At 43.7% G+C, this 12,432-nt stretch overlaps 1 non-coding gene across 1 annotated transcript; it reads left to right on the top strand.

Annotated features, from left to right (window-relative positions):
• The first annotated feature begins 2,753 nt into the window (after window positions 1-2,753).
• On the top strand, window positions 2,754-2,860 carry LOC117098120. The gene has a single exon (XR_004443183.1). It is a non-coding gene; the product is annotated as a U6 spliceosomal RNA (small nuclear RNA).
• Window positions 2,861-12,432: the final 9,572 nt, after the last annotated feature.

The following is a 12,432-nucleotide window of genomic DNA, read 5'->3' as shown; positions in this document are numbered from 1 at the left end:
CAAGTATTCCACTGTGCTGTGGTTGCACAAAAGCAGTCATAGACAATATGTGAAGGAATGAGTATGACTGTGTTCCAATAAAAGTTTATGGATGCAGAAATTTGAATTTTATATAATTTTCATGTGTCCCAAACTATTATTCTTCTTTTCAGCCATTTAAAAACGTAAAAACCATCCTTGCCTTGTGAGCTGTATCAAATCAGAGGATGAGAACATGGATGCAGGTTTGGGGTCCCTGCTTCCTACCCTAGCTGAGTGCTGGGGGAACAGGCTGTAGAATAGATGCCTCAGGTCAACATGCAGGGCTCCCAGGGTGGAAAGACTAGGGTCTCCCTTCCCAGGGTGAGTTCTGGAGTGACTGTGAGCCCTAGTGAAGCTTCATGTCCCTCATGGTACCACAGCAGCAGAGCAATGGTGGCCAAGAGCCCTGGACAGAACACCATGGAGCCAGCTCTGTGACAGGCCCCTACAAATGATAAGGAAAAAGAGTCAAAGTTCCTGAGCCTCCATTTCAAAGTAGAGAAAAAGATGATGATGGCTGGCCAGCAAATTCAGAGAAGTCTAGGTTGGAAGGCGAGATCTGCCTGGACTCTACAACCAGAGGCCATTACAAGATGGGGTCCCCTTGGCCAGTACAGCAGGGGCAGCAGCTGATGCCCAAAGACTGCATGGGATGGAGGAGGCTCTCCTCAGAGGAGAAGTGGCCTGCCTCCATGCCTGTGGGTTCCCTAGAGCTGGTGAGGGGTAGGAGAGAGGGTGCTCATTGTCTGTTTGTGCTAGAGGTACAGGGAGAGTTGTACACAGAAAACACTCCAAACTCCTCCAATGCCAGAACTAAAATGGAGTGCATCTTAGAAGCAGTATCTACCTTTCTTTAGAGAGCATTTTAGTCCATAAACAAGGGATATTTAAAAGCCACACAAAGCTAGGTGCTGTGGCTCACGCCTGTAATCCCCATGCTTTGGGAGGTACTGGAGTTTAAGACCAGCCTGGGCAACATAGTAAGATCCCATCTCTTAAAATAAAAGCCACACCCATCTCTTCCCACTGGACTAGGGGTCTTCCCAGACCAGCTGCAGGATGCCTGACCTCCCGAGGGGCTGCACATCCTGTTTGAGACAGGGTGTCACCAGGCAACAGCAGGAAACCCAGCCAGCCTCCATGCTCTGGACACTTCTTGTGTGGTGATGACTTTACTCTGGAGAGAGGTGGCCACACTGAAGTGCTCCCCCTTCTGCAGGTCAGCTTCCACGACCTAGAAGAGCTCTGTGAGTAGGGCTGTGGTCTCAGGAGGATTATTCCAGAATCCCTTCAAAGTATTTGTTTAAGTTTAGAAACAGTGAGGCCTGGAAATGATAAAATTGTCCACATTTGACTGCCATTAATTCACTTTTATGAGAAGCAAAGTCTTTGATTTCTTTAAGCCTCAATTTCTTTCTTCCTTTTTTTTTTTTTTAATTTATTTTTTTGAGACAGAGTCTCGCTCTGTCACCCAGGCTGGAGTGCAGTGGCATGATCTTGGCTCACTGCAATCTCCGTCTCCTGGGTTCAAGCCATTTTCTTGCCTCAGCCTCCCAAGTAGCTGGGATTATAGGTGTACGCCACCACACCCGGCAAATTTTTGTATTTTTAGTACAGATGGGGTTTCACCATGTTGGCCAGGCTGGTCTTGAACTCCTGACCTCAAGTGATCTGCCCACCTCAGCCTCCCAAATTTCTGGGATTACAAGTGTGAGCCACTGTGCCCGGCCTATGCCTCAATTTCTCCCTGCCTCACTATAGTTACGTCATATTTATTTCTCTAAGTCCCTCCTCAACAGATTTTATTCTACTACTGAAATCCAGTCTGCAGAAACTAAAAGTTGTATAGTGGATATGAAATTTATATAACCACCATAGTTCAATATCTCAGGGGTAAAAATAAAATGTGACTATTTATTTCCACAAAACTGAACCTATCCATTCAGGATAACTTTTGCTTTAAAACTCACGACTCCTTGAATCAATAGTCAATTTCTGGATCTTTCCCCTCCTCCTAGGTCATCTTCTCCCTGAAGGCTGTCGCAGTTCCTGTGCAGAGAGAGAGGGCACTGCAGCACCCAGGCGCTGGTGAGAGGGAGCTTCTGGCTCACACTATTCTCTGCCTTCCATTGGCACTGACTCAGCCGAAACTTGGCACATCTTGTCCTCTTAGTCATGCGCTGGCATCTACCACTTGTGCCCAAATCCACCATGGCCTCACGTCACCAGGCCCACATATTCCCAGGTTCCTTTGGCTCTGCAAGCCTGTGGTGCTTGGGCATGCTTGGCTGCTTTTTCTTCCCCCTGCTGTATTGCGGGGGCTTCTGAGACACTGACTTCCTTGGCCTCTCACTCAATCCTTACCAGATGGGGGCTTCTCTTATATGCTTGCAGAGCCTCTGGTTCACACCCAGGGAAGTGAAGCATAGTTCCCTCTGCACCCAGTTCTTCTTTGACTAAAATGGGTTTTTATTGCCCACCCCCCAAACTCAAGCAAGACCAATGGTAAGGACAGAATTTGGGACCGTCTCCAAGACATTCATTAATATCTATTTTAATCTCTTCTCACAATTCTCTCCCCTCAGACATGCCAGGTCTTAGATGACATGACTTAAATTAGAAAGATGTCAAATATCCCCAAATTAACTTATAAAACTAGTGCAATCCCAGTTAAAATCCTAGCTGTATTTTTTTTATAGATACTTGATATACTTATTCTAAAATGTGTAGGGGTTCTCACCGTGGTAGCACCTATACTAAAATTGAAATGATATGGAGAAGATTAGCATGCCCTCTGTGCAAAAATGGCATGCAAATTTGTGAAGCATTCCATATTTTAAAAATAAACAAATAAAATGTGTAGGAAAAAATAAGTTCCACAGGGAGCTAAATCAAATGGTACAATAAAGAGGGGAAATTGCCCACCAGATAGCAAGACACCCTACAAAGTTGTTTTGAATGTGGCAGTTGAGTGGAATAGACGGTTCACAGGTAGCTCTGCACTTGCCTGTGAATTTCGTACAATGTCGAGTTGGCTCCACAGTTTAATTAGGGGGTGGATGGATTGTTTACTAGATGGTGATAGAAAAATAGGCAGAGAAAGAAAGGATAGAGAAAATTAAAGTAGGATCCATATCTAACCCCACATATAAAGGAGTTTCCAACAGACAAGAGACCTAAATATGAAAGATAAGATCATAAGGTTAACAGGAGAAAAGCATTGCGACCTGGAAGGGGTAAAGAAATCCTTAAACAAGACTTCAAAAGTACAAGCCACAAGGCAAATTGATAGATTGGATTACATCACAATTAAGTATTTCTGTGAACAAGTGACATTGCAGTTGAACTGAAGAGATGATGACAGATTGGGAAGAGATTATGAGGTCTAAAAGTGACAAAGGGGATGAATATCTAGAATATATAAAGAACTCCTGATAGTATCCCAAAAGAAAAATGTGTGACATATTCAGACAATTCACAATCACTCAAGGCTGTGTAAGGCTGTAAGGCTATTACACAGCTATTAGCATAGAGAATTTAGAGAGCTCGAGAATGCCAATGCTGGCAGAGGTGTGGGAATAAGCTTTTCCTGCTGCTGGTGGGAGCACAGGTTGGAGAACGATCTGGCACTAGCTAATCAAATTAAGTGTCTACTCAGGGGGCATAGGTCCCTTAGAAATTCTCACACAGGTCCATTAAAGGGGTATGTAGAAGAAGGGGTCAATCTAGGATTTGTGGGGCTTGAAGTTTATATAATTTGGGGAACCCTGTTACGATATTGTGATATAATAAATAAACCATATTTGGTCCCTGCCACTGGTTCCTGACACCTGGCTCCTAAAACCTTTGGAATCTCCAAAGAGATAAGTGTCTTTTTGTAAGCAAATGAGATGACTGGTGGCTGGGAGCTCCTAGATAGCTGTGGGATGGAAGCTGGTCACCAAAAGACCAAGGCATGATTAGGGAATTGGGACTTTCAGCTCCAGCCCCCAATGTCCAGGTTGGGGAGAGGGACTGAAGGTTCAGGTGATCGCTGATGGTCAATGATTTAATCAGTTATGTCTATATAATGACTCCTCCATGAAAAAAAAAAAAAACAAACCAAAAGGACAGGGCTTGGATGAGCTTTTGGATAACAAAACATGTGGAGGTACCTGGAGGGCATGCTTGGAAAGGGCATGGGAACTTTGTGCCCCTTCCCACATACCTTGCCCTGTGTGTCTCCTCCATCTGGCTGTTCATCTGTATCCTTCGTGATATCATTTATAATAAATGGATAAACATAAGTAAAGTGTTTCCCTGAATTCTGTTCACCACTCTGGCAAATAAATCAAACCCAAGGGGGGGTTGTGGGAATCCCAATTTATAGCTGGTGGTCAGAAGCACAGGTCCCAACCTGGGGCTTTTGATGGGCATCTGAAGTTGGGGATAGGAGCAAACTTGTGGGACCAAGCTCTTAACTGGCGGGATCTGATACTATCACCAGGTAGACAGTGTCAGAATTAAACTGAATTAGAGGACATCCAGCTGGTGTCTGCTGGAGAATTGCTTGGTACGTGGAGAAATATCTCATCAAAGAAACGTTCTACGTTGTGTGAGTATAGGAGGAGAAAAATAGTTTGGCTCTTTTTCCCCTCAGATCTGTTTAAGAAAAAGAACATAAATGATGAATACACAATTAGGTATGGAGCTTTGGAAGAAGCTTGTACAAGTGAGGAGCCCCAAAGCTAAAGCTTTATCAGCCTCTCTGTGGATTAGCCTCAATTAATGGGGAGGTTCTCGGCAATGTTGTATGTAGAGTGAGGAGATGAAAGCTTTTAAGCCAATTTGGTTATCACACCTCTTGGGCTCATTGGGATAGATAATTGATGATACTATCTCAGCCTTCTCTTTAATACTAAAACATATACATAAACCTAAAAAAATAGTCCTCAAGTAATGGGCACCCAGATTGCCAAACTGGCTCAAATAATCTCCCATCACTAAGGCTAAGGGCTGCTGGGTGTAAACATGCCAGACCCATAGAGATAGGGTTAGGAAGTCCTCACGCCTCTGGCGAGGCAAGATCATTCAGTTATACCTGTCGAGAGAAAATATTTTGCAATACTTCCAATTTCATTTATTTTTAGACATGCCTGTCTACTAAGGAGAGTGTTTGAAAAAAGAAGCTCCGTGAAATCTTCTGGATGTGCTGGGGCTTGCTCCACTCTGTGAACTGTGCCCCCAGGGTGTGTGCTGAGTTCACCTGCCCCAGCCAGTTTTCTGGGAGGGGATCTCCAACCTATTTCTAATGAGGGGCAGTGAAAGCTGGAAACACTGGGCTTCCCTATGAAGTAAGGGACTCAGAGAAGGGGAAGAAGCTAAAGGAGCATCAGTCTCTCCTGAGTGGAGCTAGTTCTAGAGATGGCTACTGTAGGGGATCAGAATATGCCACCCTAAAATTTGTACTTTGGTGTAAGGATTATTTGAAGCTGAAGACAATTGAAAACAGCGGACACCAAAAAAACACTCTCCTTCTCCCACCATTTGCCTAGAAGTAGGCTTAGATGCTTAATCACCAGACTTTTTTTTTTGTTTGTTTTGTGTGAGATGGAGTCTCGCTCTGTCACCCAGGCTGGAGTGCAGTGGTGTGATCTCGGCTCACTGCAAGCTCTGCCTCCTGGGTTCACACCATTCTCCTGCCTCAGCCTCCCGAGTAACTGGAACTATAGGTGCCCGCCACCATGCCCAGCTAATTTCTTTGTATTTTCAGTAGAGACAGGGTTTCACCATGTTAGCCAGGATGGTCTTGATCTCTTGACCTCATGATCTGCCCGCCTCAGCCTCCCAAAGTGCTGTGATTACAGGTGTGAGCCACCGCACCTGGCTTTTTTTTTAAATTAGCCCAGTGACAGCATGAGGGGAATCTATACCACAAACCTTACTAAGACAATCCTGACTTTCTATTAGTTTCTCTCATATATTTATCTTCCCACAGTTTTCTGCCCTTGTGTCTTAGTCTGTTTCCTGCTGCTATAACAGAAGCTGCAGATTGCATAATTTATAAAGAAAAGATATTTATTTGGCTCATAGTTCTGGAGGCTGGGAAGTCCAAGGGAATGGCACCTGCATCTGTCAATACTCATTCCATGGTTAAAGAGAGGAAGGTGGAAGTGAGTCCATGAAACAGACAGAGAGGAAATCTGGCCAAACTCATCCTTTTTATCAGGAACCTACTCTCAATAACTAACCTACTCTTGTGATAACAGCATTAATCCATTCATGAGGGCCGAACTTTCATGACTTAATCACTTCTTAAAAGCTCCACATCCTGCAATAAATTATTTTTAGAGATGGGGTCTTATTATGTTGCCTAGGCTGCTCTTGAACTCCTGGGCTCAAGTGATGCTCCCACCTCAGCCTCTCAAAGTGCTGGGATTACAGGCATGAGCCACCATGCCTGGCCCTGCAATAAATTTCAACATGAATCTTGGAAAGGACGTTGAAACCACAGCATGTTGGAATCCTAAAATCCTTTCCTTTGTCTCATCACTTCTCTACAAATTTATTGTTCTTTGTTAAGATGTTATATAAGCCCCAACCTCTAACCATTCCTTTGACTTGCTCATCACTGAGTTCCTTCTGTGAGGATGTGCATTACACATGTTAATAAAGTCTGTTTTTCTCCTGTTTTTTAGACTGTCTTTTGTCAGTCTCATTTGCAGGTCCCCAGCTGAAGAACCCAGGAGGAAGAGGAAAAAAGTTTTTTCCTCCTCTACACTCCCCATGCATGACTATAGAGTGAGGAGGAGGCAGCAAGCTATGTGACTGCAACTGCAGAGCAGAAACAGCAATGAAAGGACTGATGATCCAATAAGGACCAAGCAACATTTCTGCAGCTGTGGTCAGTGTGAATCTGGCTTGTTTGATGCCCAGAGTGAATTCGTTTTTATCAATCTTCATCTATACAACAAAATTATCTTCAGTAATAATCATAAAAATAGAAAAGATAATAACAATGTCCAGGAAAAAAACAGTCAGTAAATGTTAAAAATTGAACTTCATATATACTGTTATGCCAGAAAAAAAGAAAAAAGAAGTGAAATAAATATTATAGTAAAATAAAAAGAAATAGATTAAATATTTTATAACATTAATATGATTTTTGAAAACAGGGAAGACTTATACCTACATGTTCGTTGTAGTCTGAGATAACATTACAGTTTATAACAAATAATAATAAAGAAAATTTCAAAATAAAAATATATTATGTCCAGGCATGGTGGCTCACACCTGTAATCCCAGCACTTTGGGAGTCTGAGGCGGGCAGATCCCCTGAGGTCAGGAGTTTGAGACCAGCCTGGCTAACATGGTGAAACCCCATCTCTACTAAAAATACAAAAAAAAAAATTAGGCAGGCATGGTAGTGGGTGCCTGTAATCCCAGTTACTCAGGAGGCTGAGGCACGAGAATCTCTTGAACGTGGGAGGTGGAGGTTGCAGTGAGCTGAGATTGCACCATTGCACTCCAGCCTGGGCAACAAGAAAGAAACACCGAATTTAAAAAAAAAAGTATATATATATATATATATAGGCATTTAAAAATTAGTAAAAAATGTCATGTGTGAACTAAAATTTGTACTTGCAACCAAAAATGGAGGGGAACGGGGAGTGACTCTGCATAATGGGTATGGAGTCTCCTTTGGGAATGATGAAAAGTTTTGCAACTAGACAGAGGTGATGGTTGTACAACATTGTTAATTTACTAAATGCCATGGAATGTACACTTTAAAATTGTTATTTTTATGTTCTATAAATTTAACCTCCATTCTAAAAGAGTTTAAAAAATACCATACCTTGAAGTGCATGCTCTGTTTCACTGCTACATTTTTAAAAATACAAATAAAAAACTACAAGTGGTTACGTGGAATGGCAATATTGAAGCAACTGAAGTTCTATTTCTTTGTCTTTACAGTCATTGTTTTCTCTTTGTTTCAACTGCATTATGTAAAGGCAGACATATATAGTACCCAGGAGATGGATAAACAACGGCCTTGGTGGAAACCCAGAAAAACTCTGACCTTTCTGGGCTTATCCTGGTGCCACTGAGACTGTGCATGTGAGACTGTGTATATTAGGAGACAGTACGACTAACAGGGAGTTCCAAAATTCACTTTCATGTAGAGAACAATGCATATCAATGGATAACTAATACAATTTGCTCATTTGAAGCTTACATGTATTTAATTAAAACTCACAGAAATTGTTTAGAATTTAAACCCAAAACCTACTTTGTGAGGAAGGCGTTTTATCACAGCCATTAAGTAGAATTGCCCATTTGTGGGCAATTGTCAGTTCATGGGCTTTTCATAAAAAGTAGATTACCTTTTATTTGGTTTTATTATTGCTTATAAACCTCTACTGTCTGCACCTGTAGCAAACCATGCATCTGGCTCCCCTCCCACCTTCTCACCTTGGAACACCATCAGCTGTGGGCATCTACATGCAGCAGGAAGCATCACTGAGTAAGCTGAACTACACGTCAAGGGTAGACACTGCACTGTCCATCCAGCCTGCTCTGAACTGGCCCTAGGAAGGCGTGTCTGGAGAAGCTGTGTTGGAAGGATTAGAATAATACACATCTCCACACGTACCCGCTCTGCATGGGCTGCCTGAGAAAACTGCGTACCAGATTGTGTTAAGAGTTGGAGAGTTCTGATGCAGGTTTTAAGAGCCTGTTTTTCTGTGCCCTCTTCAGGAAGATTTAAGTGGATCCTGTTATAGAAAGGTGCATTCATGAAGGCTGCCTGCAGTGGACCGAGGCACTTTGGGGTCAAGATGGGGTTCATGACAAAGCAGGTAACAGGGCACCAGGGAGGTGCCCCTGGCCATATTGGATGGAGTTCAGGACAGAATCCAGTGACAAGGAGGAATGGAGTACCTGGTCAGTGCTCAAGACAGAGTCTCATCCTTTTTTTTGGTTTACTTTTCTTTTTTTTCTTTCTTTCTTTCTTTTTTTTTTTTTGAGACAGTCTCACTCTGTCACCCAGGCTGGAGTGTAATGGCACGATCTCGGCTCACTGCAATCTCTGCCTCCTGGGCTCAAGCGATTTTCCTGCCTCAGCCTCCAGAGTAGCTGGGATTATAGGTGCCCACCACCATGCCCAGCTAATTTATTTTGTGTGTGTATTTTTAGTAGAGACAGGGTTTCACCATGTTGGTCAGGCTAGTTTCAAACCCTTGACCTCAAGTGATCTGCCTGCCTCGGCCTCCCAAAGTGCTGGGATTATAGGCATGAGTCACGGTGCCCTGCCGGCCCATCCTTACAACTTGCCCATCATGCCAACATGATGGCATGTTGTAAGTCCATGTTATGTGTGTGCCTGGTGTGTGTGCGTGTGTGTGTATATGATGCGTTGGGGGGTGGCATTGCTGCTTCAGCTCCTTGGGTTCACCCCAGCCTCAGAGCACCAGATTAAAAACAACTCAAAAAATTCTAGCCACCATCTGCTGGAGCAGCTGAGGCTTCTGGTCAGGGGCTCGGTCTGCAACAAAGGAGCAGCTGAGCAGAACTAGACCAAGTTACCAGCCCCTACAGAAGCAATGAATTCTGGCTCAGGAGTTGAGAGCTATTTACTGGTAACGTTTTACCTGGTCTTACAATTGAAGTTTGCCTATCAAGTATGGAAAAGGAGAAAACTTCATGAGCCAATGTGGAAAAGAGACATTTTGTGGCCCCTTTGGGGAACTCTTGACTGTGGCGTGGATCTATGGCCTGAAACGGTAGAAGAAGAAAACAAAGGAGAAATTTGGCATCAGGTTGGCAAGAGTCTTGAATGCTTGCCACAGAGTTGGGGCAATGGGGAACAATAGAAGGTTTGTAAGCAGAAGAAAGGGGGAATGAAGTGTTTTAGAGATACAACTCTGGAGGCAGTGAAAAGGAAGAACTGGGGAGGGGAGATGTTGATTGGAAGCATCAAGACCTATTATGAAAGTGCCTGCAGAAGTCCTGGAATAGATAACAAGGGCTTGGGTTGAGGGTACAAGAATGAAAGGCCCAGATAGATCCCTGCTAAACCTAGTGTGAAGCTAAACAGATCAATGCACTCATGAGATACAGCCATGGCGGGGACTATGGCAAGGCATAGACAAGCACTTCAGCCAACATGATGGTCAGGGATGTCATGCAGAGATGCTCCCTGAACTGCATTCTGAAGGATGATTCAGTGAGCTAGGCAGGAAGGCACCAGGCAGGGGGAGCAGCACGTGCAAAGGCATGGAGACCCAAGAGAGCATGGGGCCTTTGACCTGCAAGAGATTTCCTGTGTGTGACGGCTATATAGGGTAGGTATGGGTAGGGGAGTGTCAGCAGGAGGCTGACTTACAAGGGGCTTGGTTGGTTTACTGTTGGTTGGTTTACCCGTGCTGATTGGTTTACTAAGGGCAAAAAGGAGCCATTGAAGGTGAAGGTTGAACACGCCCAGGTTTCTTCTCTTTGTGCTCTATTCTTTAAATTGTATTTTATGTGGCAATCGATTTACTGGTATTTTTCCCCCAGTCTAGATAATTATTAAGTGTATGGATTTTGCCAGTATGAAATTAATCTGCTCTGTGGAGCAAATTGTTTGGACAGAACAGCCTTCAAACTTTGTTTCTGTCCTGGCAGCCAGAAGGTTGCAATATGAGCTGAATTTGGCCCTAAACTAAGTCCTGGTGGCTAATTAACCATGAGCCAAGGCTGAGAAGTGGAGTAGCTTGTGCCCTGCAGTCATCAGAAAAGGCACAGGGGAGCGCTACGTGGACTTGAGCTTAGCATCTCCGGTTGCTCAGAGGGCAAAGTGTCCTGCGGGAGGTAAATTGCGGTAAAACAGTTTAAAAAGTGAGAGGAATAGGAGAAGTGAAGTTTAATTCCTGCTGGTTTCGCAGTGATGGTATTACGCTTAGGAGTTGAAAAATGATTTCTCTAGCCCATAGAAACTCAAACTCACTGAAAGAGAAAAACTTGGCATTGCTTTAGCAAAATTCAAGTAGACGCTACATTTCCACTGGAACAATCTAGAATGCCTGTGCTAGTTTCTTCTATATTGCAGGTTGCATTCTCTGGCAGGCCTGCTTCGCTTGGCAGCACCACTTTTAAAGAGAAATGGCTACGTCTCCAGGTTCTATGCCCCAGGCTTGCAGAGAGAAGAAATAAAATTAAAACAGTATTTGAACTTTTAAAAATATTTAAATTGCTGGCTCATTTCAGACTGGCATTTCTTAAAATAATGGTCTCTACTCACCAAGCCACTGCCAAGGGACCCATGGTGGCTGTCCTGTATCCTTGGATTTGATTAGAAGAACTCTCCTTGCTCATCAAGGCTTTCCATAGCTGTCTCTCCCATTTATCCTCCACGCCTGTGAACTTCTGTCATAAGTTCTAGTCCAGCCCATCATCTCACTGGTTTCACTGGACACCAGGCACTATACTTACTTTTTCTTTTCTTTTCTTCTTTTCTTTTCTTTTCTTTCTTTCCTTTCTTTCCTTTTCTTTCTTTCTTTTCTCTCTCTTTCTCTCTCTTTCTTTCCCTCCCTCCCTTCCCTCCCTCCCTCCCTCCCTTCCTTCCTTTCTTCTTTGTTTGTTTTTTTTGAGATGGGCCCTCACTCTGTTGCACAGGCTGGTCTCAAACTCCTGGGCTCGAGTGATCCTTCTGCCTCAGCCTCTTGTGTAGCTGGGACCACAGGTCCATAGGCATATGCCACCACATCTGGCTAACTTTTTGATTTTGTGTAGAGATGGACTCTCACTTTGTTGCTCAGGCTGGTCTCGAACTTTCAAGCCATCCTCCTGCCTCGGCTTCCCAAAGTGCTGGGATTGTAGGCGTGAGCCACCATGTTCTACCTGTACTTCTATTTTTGCATTCTGTTAGATTGTGTTCCTCATGACGTAAAGAATGCAAACCCAGTAGAATGCATTTCTATTCTTGCATGCTACCTTGCATTTTTGTTTATAAAGCTTCCCCTAACTTCCTCCCTCCTTCTCCACCTGCTCAAATATGTCAATGTTGTTCGACTTGGACCCAACCCTTCTGTTGTTGACTGGTGGCAGTCCCTTTTCCCTGCCAAACAGGACCTCAGTTCTGTTTAGGGGTCCAACACTCTCCAGCTAAGGGGAAGGTGATCTGGCCACAGCTCAAGATAATTTCCAACTTCTAAGTCAACTATCATGGTTCCATCCCCTGACTATGACTAGCTGGGGTGGGCAGGCTGGTTGGTTTGCAGAACATCCTTCAATTTCCTATTTCCAATTCAATTTGCCTGATTATTTCCTCATTCCTCATGATTAGATTCAGGTTAAACAATTTGAGGTCGGAATATGAATAATCTCTTGATTAACCGAGAGGGTAACTGGTATTTATCATTCCTGAATCCTCTAAAGTGTGAGGGGAGCCAC

This window comes from Trachypithecus francoisi, unplaced genomic scaffold (genome assembly GCF_009764315.1).
Source record: "Trachypithecus francoisi isolate TF-2019V2 unplaced genomic scaffold, Tfra_2.0 Lachesis_group15, whole genome shotgun sequence".
Lineage (NCBI taxonomy): Eukaryota > Metazoa > Chordata > Mammalia > Primates > Cercopithecidae > Trachypithecus > Trachypithecus francoisi.
The sequence above is the reverse complement of the archived record's forward strand: the minus strand, read 5'-3'. Positions and strand labels throughout refer to the sequence as shown.